Source organism: Ambystoma mexicanum, chromosome 8 (genome assembly GCF_040938575.1).
Source record: "Ambystoma mexicanum isolate Mex_15411 chromosome 8, UKY_AmexF1_1, whole genome shotgun sequence".
Taxonomy (NCBI): Eukaryota; Metazoa; Chordata; class Amphibia; order Caudata; family Ambystomatidae; genus Ambystoma; species Ambystoma mexicanum.
Window position 1 is genome coordinate 86520730 of NC_090929.1, and position 20362 is coordinate 86541091.

General features: G+C 45.5%; 1 protein-coding gene across 9 annotated transcripts in view; it reads right to left on the reverse strand.

Moving 5' to 3' along the window:
* LOC138471647 (uncharacterized) overlaps positions 1-20362 on the reverse strand; it is a 341135-nt gene that overhangs the window by 233298 nt on the left and 87475 nt on the right. The gene's annotated exons all lie outside the window — the stretch shown is intronic.

The following is a 20362-nucleotide window of genomic DNA, read 5'->3' on the forward strand; positions in this document are numbered from 1 at the left end:
CAACAGGCCCACCTCAACACTTGGTTCACCCCTCACCTAAAAGAGCTAAGAATGGAATAAAGTAAGTTGAAAACTATATGGCAACACTCCCCAACGGATTAAAATAAACTAAAACTTAAACTCTGTGCTACCAACTATAAGAAAGCAATCATCCAAACTAATAAAGAAGTTTACAATGAAAGTATCTCCAAAGCATGTTCCAACACAAAGGAACTATATGTGATCCTGCAAGAATTAGAATCTCCCATACCTCCACCGGATAATGTACCCAAAGACAAGCAATGGTGTACTAATATCCAAAATGCCCTCACAAATAAAATAAAAACACTACAATCCAAAATTACAAAAAAAAAAAAAAGCTTCGCTTCCACTCAGCCAAACTCCCATCACCTCCCCGCCCATTAACAAACCTAACCTAGCACCATTCAAATTCTCTAACGTCTCCATTCATGAAAATTAAAAAAATCATCGCCTCACTAAAGCCATCAAATTGCAAAGGCGACAGTTGCCTGGCCCAAATAATTAAGGATGCAGCTAGAGATTTAGCAGCCTTCATCACTAAACTCATCAACGCCTCCTTCTCATCCAACACCATCCCAAGTAGTTTCAAAGAATCCTGGGTCCTACCCCTGCTTAAAAAACAAACTCTAGACCTCTCCATCCCCACCAACTACAGGCCCATCACAACTGTCCCATTCCTCCTGAAGATAATTGACAGAGTCTTATCTTCAAATTCAAAAGTATCTTGAGACCAACCAACTCTTAGGCGCTCGACAATCTGGGTTCAGACCTCAGCACGGCACAGAGACTGCTCTTATAAATCTCAAAACCCAAATTGATGAGCTCAATGACAAAGGAAACACAGCTATGCTACTCCTCCTTGATCTGTCGGCGGCATTCGACTTCGTGGACTACGCAGTACTTTGCAAACACCTAGCATCGGCCGGCCCCACTTTTCAAGTGAAGCTGTAGCCTGGGTCCAATCCTTTCTCGACAACAGAAGCCTGCGAGTCTTTTCCACCCTAACTTCAGCTGACTCAATTCAAACAACATGAGGAGTCCCCCAGGGCTCATGTGTCTCACCAACTATGTATAATTTCTTTACTAAGCCTTAATTCGACAAATTGGATAGACTGGGTGTCACCTACACAAATTATGCAGATGACACCCAGATCCTCTTCTCCTTTCGGGCAATTTCTCTGCAGATACAGCTTTAGTAAACAAGATTTACACCCTCATTTAGGCATGGATGGCAACCCACGGCATCTGCCTGAACGACGAAAAAACAGAGATCCTCATCCTTCGCCCCCCCTAACAACTTAAAAAAATTGGACACTAACTACAGCGCCTTCAACATCGATGGCAATATAATCTCAGTCGCCAAAGAAGTGAAGACTCTTGGCTTCTACCTGGATTCCACGCTATCCCTAAAAAAGCAAGTAAACTCCCTGGCCTCATCCACCGCCTACACTGGCAAACTTATCAAAGCATGCAGACCCTTCCTATCACTAGCAAGCTGCATCACCCTAGCCAATGCCCTCACCCTATCAGCCAATGCCCTCACCCTATCAGCCAATGCCCTCACCCTATCAGCCAATGCCCTCACCCTATCAGCCAATGCCCTCATCCTATCAAAATTGGATTACTGCAATGCATTATACACAGGAGCAAATAAATACATTATCAACAAACTACAAACTCTGCAAAATAATGCGCTCAGAACAGCCCTGAACCTCCCTACTAGAGAACATATCTCAAATGCTAGGAGAAACCATAATTGGCTAAAAATTTGCGATAGGATCCTCCTCAAAATCGTTACACTAACTTTCAAATGCCTAAATGATGCAGCCCCTACTTAGCTTAAGGAAAGAATAACAAGAAAATCATCTGCACGACCCACCAGGACTGCCAACTCCTATTGCCTCCAAATACCCAGATTCCGTCTACAAATAACAGGAGGCAACAGTTTCCCTGTACAAGCAGCTCAGCATTGGAATGCATTACCAGTTGAGCTAAGAAGGCACCAGACGTACAACCGCTTTAGATGCAATACCCTCGCCTGGCTATGACACAATGACCTCTAAACCTACAACCCCCTCTTATGTCCTGCCCTCATCTTGACTATTAACTACTGTTACTGTGTAACTATGCCTACTAATTTCCTATGTACTTGTCTACACTGTATGTAACGAATGTATATAATGGATATGCTGCATATAATGTATGTAACTAAGCAACTGTAACTAAGAAAACAGTAACCAAGCTCTAAGTATTCTTTATATGCTGTGCGCCCAGCTACCTATGGGTTTCGGGCGCCCTTTAAATAATAAACAAACAAACAAAACTGTTTGCCAGCGAAGTAAGTTTCAACATGCTTGGATCTTTCCTATTTGTCTTGGTGATGGTGAACTTTGAGAAAGGATGCAGGACCTTTGTTCTTGATGAGAGTGTATAAGTGTGTAGGCAGGATTGTAAGTCGAAAGGGGGTCGTCCTTGTGGTACTAAAGTCAAGTTCGATGGAGTTTCAAGTGGGGGTACTTGGAAGGTCTGGAGTTGGTCAAGATAATGGCGTATTGAGTCTGAGTTAGTTTTCTTTCAGCATTGGGAGAAGATGGGAGATTAAGAATAGAGATGGTGAAATTGATGAGCGAGTGGTTAGAGGGAGCACAGTCAGAAACGGCAGCGTAGCCTAGGATGGAGGATAGGAAGGCGAGATCTAGGGATCTGCCGGAGGTAGGAGTGGGATTGTTGTGTATGTTGACCATAGAGCTATCCAAAAGAGGGGGGTCCAGCTGTAATTGATCAGGCCTGGTCATATTGGAAAGGTATATGTCGCCCATTAAGATTGCGTTGGCATTAGCAGGGGGCATTTAAGGCAGGAGGTTAAGATCAGAAGTAAAGAACAGAGGGTGCTGAACGGGAGCAAGAAGTTAAGGAGGTGATATGTTTGAAGGAGGAGAAAGATGGATTCTATGGGCCTGATTCATAGAAGTGTTTTATAATGGCGCAATACCATAGGAAAACGTTCTGTGAATCAGGCCCTTTGTCTTTGCTGATCATTAAACCGACAACACCACCCTTATTATTTTGGTGATGGGAGTGGTAGTTGGGAGCAGGCAGCAAAGTCAATGTGCAAGGCTGCAAGAGTGGTATAGTCGTGAAGGAGTGCGGAGGGTGGTCTGCTGGGGTTTACCTGCACCATTGAGCAACCACACCCCCTTTCACATTATGCAGCAGCTCCCTGGTGCATTCGACAGCAGACGTGAAACGTAGAGGAATGCTTCTCAGGCATAATGAGCTACACTGTCCACCTCCATCACCCTCAACACAGAACAGGAGCACTGCTGGCACACCGCCCGGCTTCACCTTTGATACATTCAGCCTTAACACCTGTGGCATAATGTACATGAGTACGCCTGGCAACAGCCCTGCTAGTTTACAAATCGATGGTGCTCGGATTGCAGCATCTTGACCACATCGTGCAGGAGAACACCTGCCACCGTGAGAAGCAGCCATCAAGATGTACTTGAATAAAATCCTGCCATATCGAGCAACTTCCTGATATACTGCGCAGCGCTCTGCCATACTGACCAGCACCCCGATATTGTGGACACGGAATATGGCATACAGTTGAGATGCACTGCCTGCAGGCTCTTCAGTGCATGCAGCCACTCAGTTAATCCTCCGACATGCAGTAAAACCAGCCTGAAACTGTCAACCCACTTGTTGCACAGCAGGGATTGTCTAACAAGTGGGGCCTGAAGCTAATGCAGTTGGGCCCACCGCAATGACATTAACATCTGTAAATGCCCACACAGGGCTGCTAAGTGGGCCTTTACAGATTTTTGGATAGTTTATCCGTCGGGATAGTCGGAAGCGACTGTATACGGACACAGCGTGGCGTGGCGTGGCATACACAGTGCGACTTGCCGACCAGAGCGCAAGGCCCTTTCCTTGTCTCAGCTTTGGGACGAGAGAGACGGCCGAGCGGGGGCGAGAGCTAAGAGCCGAGCTGACCTCTGGCGTTTCGTACGCTTCGGGCTGAGTGGGAGAAAATATCTGGGAAACCTGAAATTTGAAAAGCAGAAAGCTTCTAGGCGCCGAGGCTCCGAGAGACGCCCTTGGAGAGTAGCGTTGGGCTGCGGAGGAAAGGGGGAAGGTGCGACCGCGGACAGTGCAGACCTCGCAGAATGAGGTAAGGGCTTGCTTCCGGACACTGCTGCTTAGGATTGTAATTAGAACCGGTGCAGCCTGGAATACGATCCGGAGCAGCATCTTGGGCACTGTATTATCTTCTACCCCCCCTCCACCCCTACCCCTTTTTCCTGTTTTCCCCATTTCCACCCTCCTGCCTCCCCTCGCACTAAAGCCATTATCGATATCCAGAAACAAGAGGTGGGTGAGGGTATTTCCATCTGGGGGGGGGGGCGTGAGTGAATGCCTTAAAGTGACGGCCAGGACGGTTCATCCCACTCTGTCCTGCCTTCTTCCCCCGGTGGCTATTGTGCCAAGTACCTGGCGGACTGCTGGTGACCCTACTGAAAAGACAGGGAGATTCTGAGACTCCTTCAGGCAGGACTAAATAGAAAATTGTGAACCCGTCAAGGGGATATTTGGCACGCAGAAAAGACTGAGCCTGCACACCTGCAGAGCTAGCAGTTATTACAATACCATCAGGACACTGCAGTCCTAGTGCCTTTGATCCCGTTGTGGAACTGAAACGGGTTCTATTGTATTGAATTTCGTGAACAGATTTCTGTAAATCGAGATTGATAGCCTGTAAAGGTCAAATCGCCTAGGAAATTGAGTTGGCCTACTGTGAGGGGACTACTATTTGGTCGGCCCAAATGCAATTAGCAAAAGAGCGGAATCATAATACATATAATTTAAGAAGAACTAAGGAAACAGCAATAACTCGGAGCATTACTAACAAGGAGGGCGAAATGGAAAAAACAAAGTCCAAAAAGAAAGCCAAGAATATCACTCCTGCAAACCAAGGTGTGATTACTGAATTCTTTCCACTGAATCCACCCCCTGATCTAAATTCCACCACTATCGAGGAAACCATAATAGCTCACTGCGAAAATGGCCCTTTGAGTTCATCAAAATTTGAAGACATTGATAACAACTCGTTATTAGAACTATGTCTAAACATCCAAAGTAGTAGGACACCACATCCTGTTCAAGGCCAAGCGACAACAGTGGAATACAGGCAGATAGACTGATGACCACACCTCCAGGGACATCCACCGTTGAAGGAGGATTGGGTAGATTATCAATCTCACTTAATCTAGCAATGGTTTCAATGGAGGATGTCCCTGATGTTGAAACAGATTGCCTGGATAAGTCCTATCCAGGGGCTACACAGATAGCTGAGACCCAGTCATCAGTAGCATCTCTACAATTTGCGCTCAAGATTTTGCTCAAGATGTCGGGGCGAATACTAGCCAATACTAATGCTCTTACCATGGAAAATAAGGGGAGGGTGAAACCCGCTGAAGATGCAAAAATTAATCTCTCCAAAGCCAACCATATTGCCAATGAAATTTAAGAGCAGCAAAACTGGGAGATCGAGCAGAATGTGGGCAGCCCTGATCCTTTCTTTTCAAGAAAACAGCAAAGATTAGCGAGAAGGGCTGGTAAGGGTAAAAAAGCCAGTACCACGATACCCCCGACGATGGAGCAGGGCCCGACTGTGCTGTCCACCAAGAAGAGCAGGAAAAGATTAGCAAGAGCCATGAAAAGGAAGTCAGCCAGTGAGGGTTACCTCACTAGTTGGCTGCTACCGGAACAAGCCGTTGAAAATGAACTGGAAGAGGAGATAGTTATTGTGGAGGGGGAGGTGGGGTGTGACAGGGATGTCGCCAATATGGACAAGGCATTAAGCCAATCTACTGTGCTGGAAAATCCAGGAACACCACCAACTGCCGCTACAGAAAATAAAGGGGAGGCAAGAGGAAGTCATATATGCCTGATCAAGAATTTGTATCAGAGCAGGGACAACAAATGGCTTACGCGCTCTGAATATTTGATGAGACTATACTCTGTCCCACAATGCGGGTCCTTAAATCTGATGACTTTCAATTTGTGGAACCCCTGAAAGGCCCAAACCCTAAAGAATCTGCGCTTCATTGTACATTTTTATCTACAGCTGAATTATTAAGAAGTTATAAAGAGGAACTAAAAGCAGTATATGTTGAAGTTGATGCCGATATAAATGAAATAGACCTGAGCTGCCCGATTGGAGAGGCAGGTATCCCTTTGGTAATAGTAGACAGTTTAAGCTCACCAAAGGGAAAGAAGGTTGAGGCATCAGATGTTCAACAAGTACTAAAATAGTTGGTTGACGCACTTCCCGAGCTCCTATCCAAACAATGAGATCTTTCCATATTATCTTGGAATTGTCGGGGCTTCGCACATCTTTTATCACCAGAGGGCTCTATGAAACTACTCGACAAACATAGTTGCTTCTGCTTACAAGAGACATGGGCCATGGACCCACTAATATTAGATGGCTATGTGATACACCATTCGGCAGCCAAAAGAGGAGAAAGGCAGGCCATATGGGGGTTTGGCCATAGGGGTGGCTAACACCTTGGGCTCGAGACAGATCGACTGTAACCTTGAAAGTAACATGATAGCAGTCAAAGTGATTCCTGACAGTAAGGACCCTAAGGGTTCATTTCTTCTGGTGTGCTTATATAATCCACCTGAGGCGATGCTAAGCGAACAATTGCAAGACTCTATCCAGGACCTATTGGCGAAATGGCTGTCTTTATCTAGTGACACAGGAATAATAGTTGTTGGGGATTTCAACTGTCATATGACAGGGCATGGGTGTAAAACGCAGAACCCTAAACTAAAAGATATGGGAGTCATGGATCACAATAAAAAAACAATTGGTGATCATCATCACACATGGTCAAATGGTAGGTCTTATAGCACATTGGACTATATTTTTGTGTGTCCGAGGATACAGCAACAGGTGGAGGACATGATAGTTCTCCCAAATGAATGGAGCGATCATGCTCCCCTTAAATGTGAGATCAATATTCCTAGAGAGCAGTCTAGGCCCAGTAATATGGGAATGGTGAAAACTAATAAAGCGGGTACCAGGATTTCCTGGTCTGATAAAAACATAACACTCGCTCTGGGGGTGGTAGGTCCCAATATGTTCCCTAACTTTAATGAGATATCAATCGACTCTATAGAGGACTGGATGCAGGAAAGCATGCTGTGGCACCCATGGGGGCGATGATAAGACCTGAAGGGTACAAATTGCCCTATGGTAAGATGATCAGAGATGCTAAAGGGAATCTTAGAGCTGAGCTTCGTAAGGCCAAGAAATATATGGTCACTGAGGAGGGATATTATGCAAAAGTCCGGGGGATCAAAAACAGATATAGAGCGGCCATTAAGGTGAAAAGAAGGGCGGACAAGGTTGTCTCCTGGCAAAGATTGGTGAAGACCATATGTGAAGGAAAGATACAAAACATCTGGTTCCCCCTTAGGTGAGGCCCGAGGTGTTCAAAATGGGGCATTAGTCAACCCCATTGAAGTTAGGGTGTGGATAAAATTCCTGGAAAATCGGAATGCAGAGTCAGAAGACGATAACTTAACAGTTTTGGGCAGCCCCCACTAGTGCCACCGATTGCTATATCCCATGAACTTATTCTGAATAAGATCAAAGAGATAAAATCTTCACATGCGCCGGGCCCTAATGGATTGGCCAATATCATTATCAAATCGTACCCGGAGTTTTGGGCCAGCCTGCTGGGCATATTATTTGAGAAGATCTTAAAATCAGGTAAAATACCCCGTTCATGGCAAACGGCAATATTAATCCCTGTGTTCAAAAAGGGAAATAGACTTGACCCAAGCAACGATCGGTTGCTCTCAATGTTAGTTAGATGCCACGGGCGGAGGGCTCTGGGGTATTGTCCAAATTTCAAAGTGGGTTTAGACAGAGATACTCCACCTCTCATAATATCATGGTTATGGACATCTTCCGATCTAGAGCGAAGAGAGGGGGTGGGGGGGTTGCCCCACTTTATTCCTGATATATAGATTTCACAGCGGCCTTCGATTCCATCCCTAGAAACGGCTTGTGGCGGAAATTAAAATTAATGGGCTGCCCTGAAGGTTTACTGTATTATCTTAGACTTTTACATTAAGATAATACAGTAAAACTGAAGTTGGACCAAGAAGGCCATACGGCAGATAATGTTCCCCAAAACAGGGGAGTAAAACAAGGCTGTGTTACAGCACCTTCGATTTACAACCTATATGTTTATGACATCCCTGAAGCAGTATCTGCTGCTCGCAACTATCCCCCTAAAATTGGTAAAGCCATTTGTCCCGTATTAGCATACGCGGACGATCTCGTGATATTTGACTACACCATTAGTGGGATACGTAGATCGGCGGTTGCGCTGTGGGAGTATGCAGATGTGAATGGCCTTCGCATCAATCTAGGAAAAACGAAGGTCACGAGATACACAAACAAGAAAGTATCGCGTGTGCCGCTTACGGTAGGCTTGGTGAGTATCTCCTACGTTCCCCAATATCGATATCTGGGCATTGATTTTGAAATCACTGGTGACTATGTGGCCTGTAAGCAAATGCGCAGTATTAGAGCGGCTCAACTGGCTGCCCTGTTTTATAGGTTTACTGTCAAACAGGGCGGTTTTACGCTATGGGGTACTCGCCAACTTTACGTACAAGCTTTCTCTCCCGCCATAACATACGGGCTGGAAGCCCTTCTTGAGATTGATCTAAAGTGCCTACAGGTGATTGAAGGTAGATTCTGTCGTTGTATTCTTGGCCTGCCCCCCAGTATTCCATTGGCCATAATCAGATTAGAGCTTGGCTTGATCTCTATAAAGGCCTTAGTATTGAAGAAGCGGGCCTTATGTTTAAAAATGACTCGAGATACTAGTAACGGATTGTTAACAGCTGTCCATCAGGAAATGTCTAGGGAGAATTCTTTATGTACAACCATTGGTCGGATGGCTAAACTGTTTCATGACATAGGTTGGCAATCTAGGGACGGTTGCTATTCAGAAGAAGTACAAAGGGCTCTGAGTAAACGAATAGATCTCTGGGATTGGTTAGAGAACTACGAACATCTAAGGAGTCTAAAAAGCTATAAATTTGTGCAGTACAGATTGTACAGGTTTAAGAAACCGCAGAGATATTTGAACATCTCTGCATCAGCCAGACTTCGACGGTTCATTTTATTGCTCAGATTGGAGCAATTACCCACTATTATGATCACGGGGAGAAAAGAAAAGATTGTGTTCGAACTGCGAACATGCCGCCTATGTAAAGCACAAGATCAGCTGGTGACGGCAAAGCACCTTCTGACTGAATGCCCAGAAATGGCTAGTACATTTCATCTTTTCCTTGGTAGCTACGTTCATGATAACAAGTGTATCAAGGATGACCTTTTTTGGCATCACTGTATTAATTCCAATAGTATGCGCCTGTTGACAGCCTTATATACCATCTGGCTGAGAATTGAAGTTATCCTGGGAATAACTCTTTAGGTTACTGATCAATAAATTATTTGTGTACAGATAACAGAGTTGAACATATGATTATATGTGGATGGATTTTATGTGTTTTTTCTATGACATGTATTTTTTCTACATTTGTATTTGGATTATGTATTATTATTCTGTCTTTTCTTTTTAGGTTTGTGTAAAGTTTATAATTTAAACTATATCACAATAAATAAATATTTACAGATTTTGGGTGGGTCTTGCCCACTCAGGCCTTACCAGTCTACGTCTCGGATCTTTCCCGCAGCCTCTCCGGCCCCATTGGAAGGCCTAAGTGCAGAGCATGTCGGGCCACGTTTCCTAAAGAATAGATGCTCCTTATTCCCCAAGTAGCATTCGACGCACTCGTTACCGCTTTGCCGCATGTGTTCAAATTAGGCCGCATTTTTGTGCATTTTAAAGCACATCCCATATTCAAAGACGGGATATACTTTAAAATGCGCAGAACACAAAGATGGGATGCACATTGCATGACAGGGTCTTCCCTAACCCGGTCATGCATTTATTTTTGGAGTGCGCACTGGCCCTATATGGGGTACGCACCTGGATACCCTAAATCATAGTGGTATTGGTTCATTGGATGCTCCCGCCACTATTTATGCAAAGGCCCTTCTCCAAGACTTCACTGAATGGGTCCCCCATGCCAAACAGGGTGCAGAGCCAGACTGTCTAAAGCTAGGACTACTCTGCTACTAGTACTGATCATTCATAGCACCTTTAAAAATGGGAAACACAATCTCTTTTGATCTATTTGTGTACTTTTCCAGAGCATTTGATAATGTAAAAACATAAGCTTTGGCTAAAGCTTTGTAACTGGGGAATCCCTGGAGGTTTGTTGAAAATGATTGCCATTTCCTGTGATAACACCAGCGTACAAACAAGACTGAATAATACGTTGAGAAGTTACTAATGAAATTAAAGCAAAATCGAGGGCAGGGCATGTTTTAGCACTATTGCTATTTAATATGCACGTTGCAGACGTTCTTCAAGGGCTCGCACACACGGGAGCTTTCCACCTAAACTAAGATCCCACCACTGCCAACACCATGGCAGCGCAGATCTAGTTAGCCTTGATCAGCCTGTGATGGGATCCCAAAGAGCCATCACCTCGAGTCTACAATACATCAAATCATGGACTTGGTAGTTTACATCTAAGAGAGTAGAAAAGGAAGAGTGTAAAATACTAAAGCAAGCAAAGCACTTCAGCTTAGGTTTGCTTTAAAGAAATGTCATTTTAAAATTCATGGGCAAGGAGCAAATATCGGGCAAGAAATCTTCTCCATCTACACATCAACAGAAGCCTGAGGTCTAGCAATGACACGCCTTGAACCCAAACGTTATTAAAAATGAAATACGGTAAATCAGCATTTTCAAACATCTCAGCGAAACTCTAGAGGAACACGGGGAGACCAGGCATAGCTGATCCTGGCGTACTGGGTTTCAGTCCCCCAACCAGGCACCTGGGCGACTGCAACTCAAGCCCGGTGCCATGACGATTGCACTCTTTTTTCCCCCACTAACCCGTACGAAAAAACACTGAATACTCCTGCAAACATAACACACGCAAACCAACTATACACACACCACACCTATAACCGTCCACACACTGACACTAAACTGCAGCAGTCTGCACCTGCTTGAATAACTCGTACAATCTCAACATGCCCAATGCATCCTTACACCACAGGGACACAAGACCTCACACAGATACGACGTTCATTCAACAGTGTTTTTTGCGATGGGTTTTTTGCCCAAAAGTTTTCTCCCAAAAAAAAAACTCACTGAAAAATGTAGGGTGTTGTGGGTAAGGTATATAATGGGTGGGCGGGTCAATAGTAGTGTAAAATAAAGAGGGAACTGGGTTTGGGGGAAACCCCCCCAAAATGTTTGCAAAAAAACCATTGTCGATGAATGAACATAGAACCCTCCCACATGAATGCAAACACCTTGCAGGCCCACTAGCCCGACCACCTAGACGCAAACCCACACACATTGAACAGTTCTCCAAACTGACACTGCCAACACCATAGCAAAAGCACACTTGCGCTCTCCTCCCGCTAAGAAAACGACCCCTCTTATTTTCACATCCGCCCGAGCACCTGGAGACCATGCAAATGGCAGCGGTGCGCGGGATAAATCTCACTGACGCAGTAGAACATTGGCAGCTATATGCCTTTAGTTATCGCTTTTACTTCACAAGTCATTCACGCAAGCACCTGGCTGTCAAGGGTGGATGGTGCATGTTAGGGGCCAATGATGAGTCTGCCTGGATCGATGGCGATGGATCCGTGTGGCTGGAGTTCGGCCTGGTTACCATAAAGGCGCGAGCTCGGTTAAACGTTGCCATTTCTTTTCGTGAGACATGGCTATCGCGACTACCACCTTGAAGGCTTTTTTAAAGGAATCTTATATGAGAAATATTGCCGAGGGCTTCTCTGGGTGGCACTTTTTGAAGCTCTCAATTAATTATATTATTAATGTTAAGGATGCAGACGACTTGGAATTATGAAAAGCTCTGCAATAGCTCTTTCGGACAGATTAAATCATGCATAGTGCCCCCCGCACTTGCGCGCTCTGAATCACACAAAGCCTAGTAGGATTGTTGTTTAGTCCTCACTCCCTTGTCTTGTCGCACCTAGAAACACGTGTGTACAGGCGCGTTATAAATGACTTTTCAGATCATATATTAACCAAATGCCAAAACAAAAAAATCGAGGACCTTAAAATACGGTAAAGCAATGGCAGAGAAAAATGTAATCCCAATTCATCGTAGAATGTCCAGGTGCAGAAAAACACACATGACTTGTTAAGATTACAGACAGCTTTGAAGCAACGGTGCATGGAATAATAAATATATATATATATTTTTAAATCACTCAAAAAAAACAAATTCACAAGTTCGTGGGGGGCTTGTTAAAGAACTGTGAAAATATATCATGTACTTTATTTCTTTATTGTGTTTTGGTTACCTTATAGAAACCTTTCACACACACCAAAGAATAACCAGACACAGTTCGTGAAATATAGAAAAAAAAACAATGCAATGGTAAAATTAATTTGAGAATAGCCACTTTAAAATCAGTAAGAAAGACTGGGATACATTCAACAATCATTCAAACTGAATAGGTCCTTTAGTGAGAGCAGGGATGTCTCCAAGAAGGCTGGTGAGCTCTGTTGAAAAGGTAAAAGTGCAAGAGTGCGACATCGCAACCCTTCATAACGTATCATTCATTTAGTGCATGTAGTAATCCTTTCGTGAATAAGCGCTCTACTCTGAATTTGGGCCGCACTATTCATTTAGCATAAACGTTGCCTTCGGGTGCATTGTGGGTGTTTCATATATAAGGAGAGGGGTGTAGGATGAATAAAACGTCAGAGAAACTGTGGAATGATAGGAATTTTTTATTCATCGATCATATGCGATTATTTCATGTATGCCTTATTTCATTCATATCATTGATACATGTATTTATTGCATGTGCTTGTGTATCATGTTTATGTTACTTAATAGCCATTTATTAATATACCAAAGTATGTACATGTGTTACTTTGAGTTGTCAAGGTAACTTAGCGAGTTGGACACCGCCCACGCCCAGAAATACACAACTAGCAGCACAATACACAACCACTGATATGTATTCAGCGCAAATAGGCTGCCTCCCGGCTGCTTCAGGGCGCTTCGAGGCACTGAAAAAACTATAGAGCTGCAATTCAAAACAATAGTAAAATACGCACAGTTGTAGCAAGTGTTGCTGACCAACACACTTTTTGTGCACTTGGCCGATTTATTAGAAATATTGATATAGCACAGGTTTGGCCTTCGGCTTGATGCAGCACTGTACATTAGTTGCAAAAAGCGAGTGAAGAGTTGGAGCGGACATCCATCGTGTTCAAGCTTTTTAAATGTTAAAGGTATTTGTACTGTGCACCGTCACCAACGGAGTTGGTCCCCAGGCGCTCTGGCGGATCTGCAAATGAGAAGGTGGGGGGGGGGGTTAGTAGGTGAAGCGGGAGTAGGATAGTGAGAGGAGTGGTGTTCTGTCGGCAGTTTCAACTCGGTATACACCGGGTGCTGAGCTTCAGTGCGAGTATTGGATCGATGTCAGTCCTCGTGTGCCGTTGGTGTTGCTTATGTGTTGTTGCAGTGTTGTGAAGTGCGTGCAGGTTGTTGTGCGAGATGGTTGTGTGAGATTTTTGAATGAGATAAGTCTGCAGGAATGCAGAGTTTTTGTTAGTCGGTTGTAAGGAGGTTAACAGAAGTTCAGAAATCTGTCCGAGTGTGGAACTCGCTAATCCTCCCAATTTCATCAGTGTTGGCAAAAGGGCTACGCCTGGCAGGGTTTGGTTTGTGTGGGGCGCTCCCTGTGCTGTTCTAACCTGTTTTGTAACTGTTCTGTTCGCTCCTCGCCGTTCTATTCTAGCTAGCTTTGTAGGTGTCCTAATGCTGCTGGATTGATTAATGTGGTCTTGGTGTCTATTCTCCTTGGGTGCTGGGATGGTGTAGCGGACTCCTCTCAAACTTTCTATCTAAAAGCATCTGCCGGTTTGGTTATGGTACATCCGGGGGGAGCGGGTGAGTCATTTACGGCTTTCGTCTGGGTCTGATTATGTGATCAGTCTCGGGGGCCTCCTTTGTGGCAATTTCCATGATATCTTATGGTCTGTCGTGTGGTTGGTTCTTTGGTTTCAGTAAATGTCAGGATTTCTCCTACTGTCCCCTCTGACAAGAGCGTGGGGGGGAGGGGCTTCCGAGCCCGAGAAGAGCGTGTGGAGCCTGTCGAGCCCGAGAAGATCGTATGGAGAGGCCTGTCGAGCCCGAGAAGATCGTATGGAGAGGCCTTCCGAGCCTGAGAAGATCACGTGGAGGGGCATTCCGAGCCCGAGAAGATCGTATGGAGAGGCCTTCCGAGCCCGAGAAGAGCGTGTGGAGCCTGTCGAGCCCGAGAAGATTGTATGGAGAGGCCTTCCGAGCCTGAGAAGATCACGTGGAGGGGCCTTCCGAGCCCTAGAAGATCACGTGGAGGGGCCTTCTGAGCACGTGGAGGGGCCTTCCGAGCCCGAGAAGAGCACGTGGAGGGGCCTTCCGAGCCCGAGAAGAGCACGTGGAGGGGCCTTCCGAGAAGAGCACGTGGAGGGGCCTTCCGAGCCCGAGAAGAGCACGTGGAGGGGCCTTCCGAGCCCGAGAAGAACGTGTGGAGGGGCCTTCCGAGCCCGAGGAGAGCGACCCTTTATAAACTGCAGAAAACCAACGGGGTTCGCGAATGAACTGTGTTCTCAACCTGCAGCAATTGCAGAAAACACACGCAGTTCCCCAGGCCCAAGAGCCCCCATACACACATCTTGCAGAAAGAAAGGGGCTGTATCTGGTGACCTCATACTCCCTCCAAACTCACGAGGCTTCTGCTCTAATGGGCACGAGGGCCTATTGGATGGAATGTACGCACAACTCCTAGGAAGCATTGTACTGTACAAAGCCTATCAGAGGCTTCAAAATGTCTGCGGTGTTCGTGGGGGCGGGGGCATGAACTCACACCTCTAAAGTCACAGGATGCAAGTGGCCTGGGGAGATATTTCACAACATCCGGGTGAATTAACTGCCTTAGACCACAGACTCCTCCGCCCCCATTCCAACCCCCACACAGGCGCGCATCACGACCTCCCAATTCCGAGGATGTTGCGAAAGTGTTTTGTGGCATTCCGCTTGCCCCATCACATGTCCAGGCTGACACCATTATTTGGCATTGTAATTCACGTGTGTGTACCAGCCATCAGGAAAATGCTTATTCCCAGGGAATGACGTCATTCCCTGGCCAAAGCGCCCTCATCGTGAATTATGGATTTTTCAGCGGCGGTAAACAGTTACCAAAAAAAAAAAAAAAATGTGTTCAATGAAAAAAATGCCTTGGTGATAAACGTCCTAATGACTTCCTGGTCTTCTGACCATACATACATTACACGCTAATACGCAGTGGTGGAAAATGAAAAATGTGAAGGGGGATACCACGAGGGCCGGTGCGGGGTTCTGCGGTGCAGCTCAGAAGGGGGTGGAGCTGGCAGTTAAACTCTGTTCAAAGGAAATGTTCAAAATAATAGTTTAAACATTGTGTAATTTCTTTCATGCTGCTTTCTTTTCAGTAACTACGCTGGCAGAATATAAAAGGTGCTAATATTCCGTGGTAAACAAAAGATCCAAATATGATATGAGGCATGAGGTTGGATGACAATTGTGTGTGTGGTCCTGCGGGTAAGCGTCAACACTGGGAATGGTATCAATCACAGAAAAACTTCTGCAGTGGAGCCAAGCAGTGGCGTTGCCAGGAATCAAATTTAGGAGTGGCACAGAGGGGGCCAAAGACAACAGTAGGGGGGCCACAGACACAAGTGGCTGGTGCCTATGAAAGGTAATGCGTGACGTCACAAGAACTCCTGCAGAGAGGCTTTTGTGCACACCAACTACCCACAAATGCAGGCACAAAACCATTCAGCGACTAATGGCCCATCATTAGCATGCTTGTACTGCATTCTGATGGGAGGGGCTGCATGCTGCTCTGCACACTATGGAGGTTGCTGTGCAGAAGCCGGGCAGGAACACCTGAGAAGTGGCTAGTGCTCATGTTCATACCGATGCCAGAATGCATACCAAGATCACTGCTAGCTTTGAGACAAAAGGAGAGTATTTGCTGTGTGATATGCAAACATTTGCCTTGGGGAGTGTCACAAATAACACCATGAACAGAGAAAATGGTTACTGCTCGCCTTTGGTAGGGGGGGGGGGGGAACAAGGGAGGGCACAGAATTTCGAGTCCAGGCCCTCCCCCTAGCGACACCACTGCAGCTAAGGAGTTCATGCTCCTGATGCAGAGGCCGGTGTTAACCTGCAACTCATAGGCTGCACCTCATTCCTGCACCTATTATAAACAGGGCTGGAGATGGCACCATGATTTCTGCCCCCCTCAAAGCCCTTCCCCTGCAGCAAATTGCTATGCCTACAGCTCATGTCAATTCTGCATGACAATGAGAAGGAGGCAATGCACCCTTTATTTGCTATTGGGCAAGAGCGGCGCGCCGGGCCACACAATAAAAGAACAGCAGGGGGCTCAATTGACACGAACACTCTCAGCAACTTAGCCCCCTGCTATTCTTGTATTGTGTGTGGCCCAGCGAGGCCCAATTCTTTCATATGCGCGGCAGCAAAACCTCTCCCTGTCCTCCGGTTCACTGAACCAAGGGACATTGAGAAATGTTTCTGTGCGCCCGCCACCCAGACGGGGGCACACAGAAAAATCACAGAGCGTTGTGTGGGATCTTTGCCGGGGCAGAGATAGAGGCAAGCCGGATCCAGAGATCCAGCTAGAGATCGGATGCCAGATCTTGGATCCGGTGAGAGCCGGCTCATTGGCCAGCGCTGCTAATACGTATGGGAAACTACTGAGCATGGAAAAAAAGTCCCACAATGCAAAGCGAAACTGAACGCACATGTTGGGTGCCAGATGGCCAGATGAGCAATTTCTCAGGGTTCCGGCTATTGTAGCCAGCCACATAAACACAGCACGCCCAGATGTGGATGCACATCCCTTGCACAGCTCGTTCATCACTTCAGTGTTCTACTGCCCATACTCTCCAGCGTTGTGCTTGATCATCGTGTGCTAACAAAGCATGTCAGTGCATGATAGGACACACGGTTCTCCTACCCCACCTTTACCCCAGAGCTTTGCTCTTGCATCACAGACTGCCATTGCCCACTGGGTGGTGCTTCACTGCCTGATGTTCAATTCCTCCACAACTGTGTTGTACTGAAAGAGAACATTGTAGGAAATCTGGGTGAAAGAAGCACATCTGACAGTGAGCCTGTGGGAGAAAGATACCTGGCAGGGGAGTGAGTATACCAGGAGATCTACAAAACCCAGACGGGGATTGCTGGCAGGGGAGTATACTAGGTAATCCACATATATTGTGAAAAGATACCTGGCAGGAGAGTATAACAGGGGATCTAAATAAGCTACTGAAGGATTCCTGGCAGGGGAGTATACCCGGAGACCACTCTAAGAAGAAGTTGTTGTGTAAAAGACACTTTTGCGATTCTTCATAAGACACTTTTTGCCATCCCCTAGAAAGAGTTGAATGAAACACATTTCTGCTATTCCTGAGGAATCACTGTTTGAAAAGGACACTTTTGCTATACTACCTGAAACAATCCAGGGGGAGGAAACCACTTCCTGGATTTAAGGATTGTTTGCTGAATTTTCATATTTGATTTTAAGAAACTTGTTGCTAAATCTAAACAGAGACAGGGCGTGTAAGTGTTCTGTGTGTTTTGAGCTTCGTTGTGAGGAGATGTGTGGATCAGTTTTGAACGCTGTGTTACGCTTGGTGCTGGATACTGCGGATACATTTAAAACTCCTGCGATAACGCGAAGTGCCAGTAAGTGTTCTGTGTGTTCAGCTGTGGACCCTTGCCACACAGAGCATGCTTTCAAAGGCGTGTGCTTGGTGGCGATTCTCCGTCCCTGCTGCCCTTCCACGATCACCCAACGTGGATCGAACACTGCAGGTGAGTAGCACTTGATTCACAGGCTACTTTTATGTTCCTTGCCCAGCTAGCTAATGAAATCCTTTAAACAGCGAAAATATACATTGCGCAGTTCCACGTGCCATGCTGGAAAAATAACTCGTAGCCCTGCTACGACAAATGAGAATGCCCACAGTATCCCTCTTTCGAAAAAGGATAAGCAAGACAAGTGATACAGGAAAGCAACCAAAAATCTGTGGTTTCTTTCCATCTGCCAACGTAGAGTCTATAGCAGGAACTAAGTTGATTGATTTAGCTCCCCTATCTTTTAGCCAAGAAACTCCTATAGAAAAGTAAGTCTCGGGATCATCAACCATCGACAATGTGAATTTATTATCAGATATATGTTTAGGCCTGCAGAGGAACTGTCACAATCTAGTACTTCTGCAGGCTTTGACAATAGAATTGGTACAAATGTCTCTGCAAGCCCTGACCTTCAAAGACTGTTCTCTTCATCGGATTCTTTGGACTCAATCAGCAAAGGAGAGAGCACATTGGTGTCGGATGCCATTTTATTTTGTGGAATCGCCTAATCCTCCCCTTTTGTCTGAATCAAAAGCAGCAGGACACATACAAAGTATCGATCTACGAACAGACTCTTTCTGTGATAAATTTGGAGTCGGCAGCCGAAAAAGATGACAAAGTGGTGGCTGCGCCGCTCAGAGGGTCTGCAGAAGTGAGTGTGCCAGGCACATGCTAAGTAAATCTGGCAAGCACAGCAACTCTTAATTCAGAGGGTCTTTTTTGTTCCTCTGCTCCTGCCCAGGATTGTATTTTAAACCGCCCCATTCCGCTAGTTGATAATATAACGAAAATTACTAGGGATCTGGGCGATGATATCGAGCCTCCGGGCTAGTAATACAAAAATGTCATCTCAGTTAATGATCCTAGGCGACTTCAACCTAGGAATTAACGACCCGAATGACAAACAAGCGCAAGCAATTGCCACTATGCTTGACGAACATGGCCTTACCCAAAAAGTGCTCACCCCTACCCACAACAAAGGGAGGACATTAGACTGGGTTGCCATTTCAAACTGCCCAACCACAATCACAAAACTTACACCCCAATCCTGGACTGACCACTTCCTAATCAATTTCAGCCTATTACTTAACAAGGAATCCGATAAAGAAAAAACAATGGTATCCTCTCTCCCCACTAGATCAAGAAAGAATATCACTCCTTGCAACATCCTACCCCTTCTCCTTCCAGTAATCAATGCTCTGCCAAGCAATTCCGATCCTGACACATTGGTAGACTCCTATAATGTTACTATGGCCAAAGCCTTAGACACCATTGCCCCCACTTAAGAACTGCAAAAGAAAACAACAGGCCCACCTCAACACTTGGTTCACCCCTCACCTAAAAGAGCTAAGAATGGAATAAAGTAAGTTGAAAACTATATGGCAACACTCCCCAACGGATTAAAATAAACTAAAACTTAAACTCTGTGCTACCAACTATAAGAAAGCAATCATCCAAACTAATAAAGAAGTTTACAATGAAAGTATCTCCAAAGCATGTTCCAACACAAAGGAACTATATGTGATCCTGCAAGAATTAGAATCTCCCATACCTCCACCGGATAATGTACCCAAAGACAAGCAATGGTGTACTAATATCCAAAATGCCCTCACAAATAAAATAAAAACACTACAATCCAAAATTACAAAAAAAAAAAAAAGCTTCGCTTCCACTCAGCCAAACTCCCATCACCTCCCCGCCCATTAACAAACCTAACCTAGCACCATTCAAATTCTCTAACGTCTCCATTCATGAAAATTAAAAAATCATCGCCTCACTAAAGCCATCAAATTGCAAAGGCGACAGTTGCCTGGCCCAAATAATTAAGGATGCAGCTAGAGATTTAGCAGCCTTCATCACTAAACTCATCAACGCCTCCTTCTCATCCAACACCATCCCAAGTAGTTTCAAAGAATCCTGGGTCCTACCCCTGCTTAAAAAACAAACTCTAGACCTCTCCATCCCCACCAACTACAGGCCCATCACAACTGTCCCATTCCTCCTGAAGATAATTGACAGAGTCTTATCTTCAAATTCAAAAGTATCTTGAGACCAACCAACTCTTAGGCGCTCGACAATCTGGGTTCAGACCTCAGCACGGCACAGAGACTGCTCTTATAAATCTCAAAACCCAAATTGATGAGCTCAATGACAAAGGAAACACAGCTATGCTACTCCTCCTTGATCTGTCGGCGGCATTCGACTT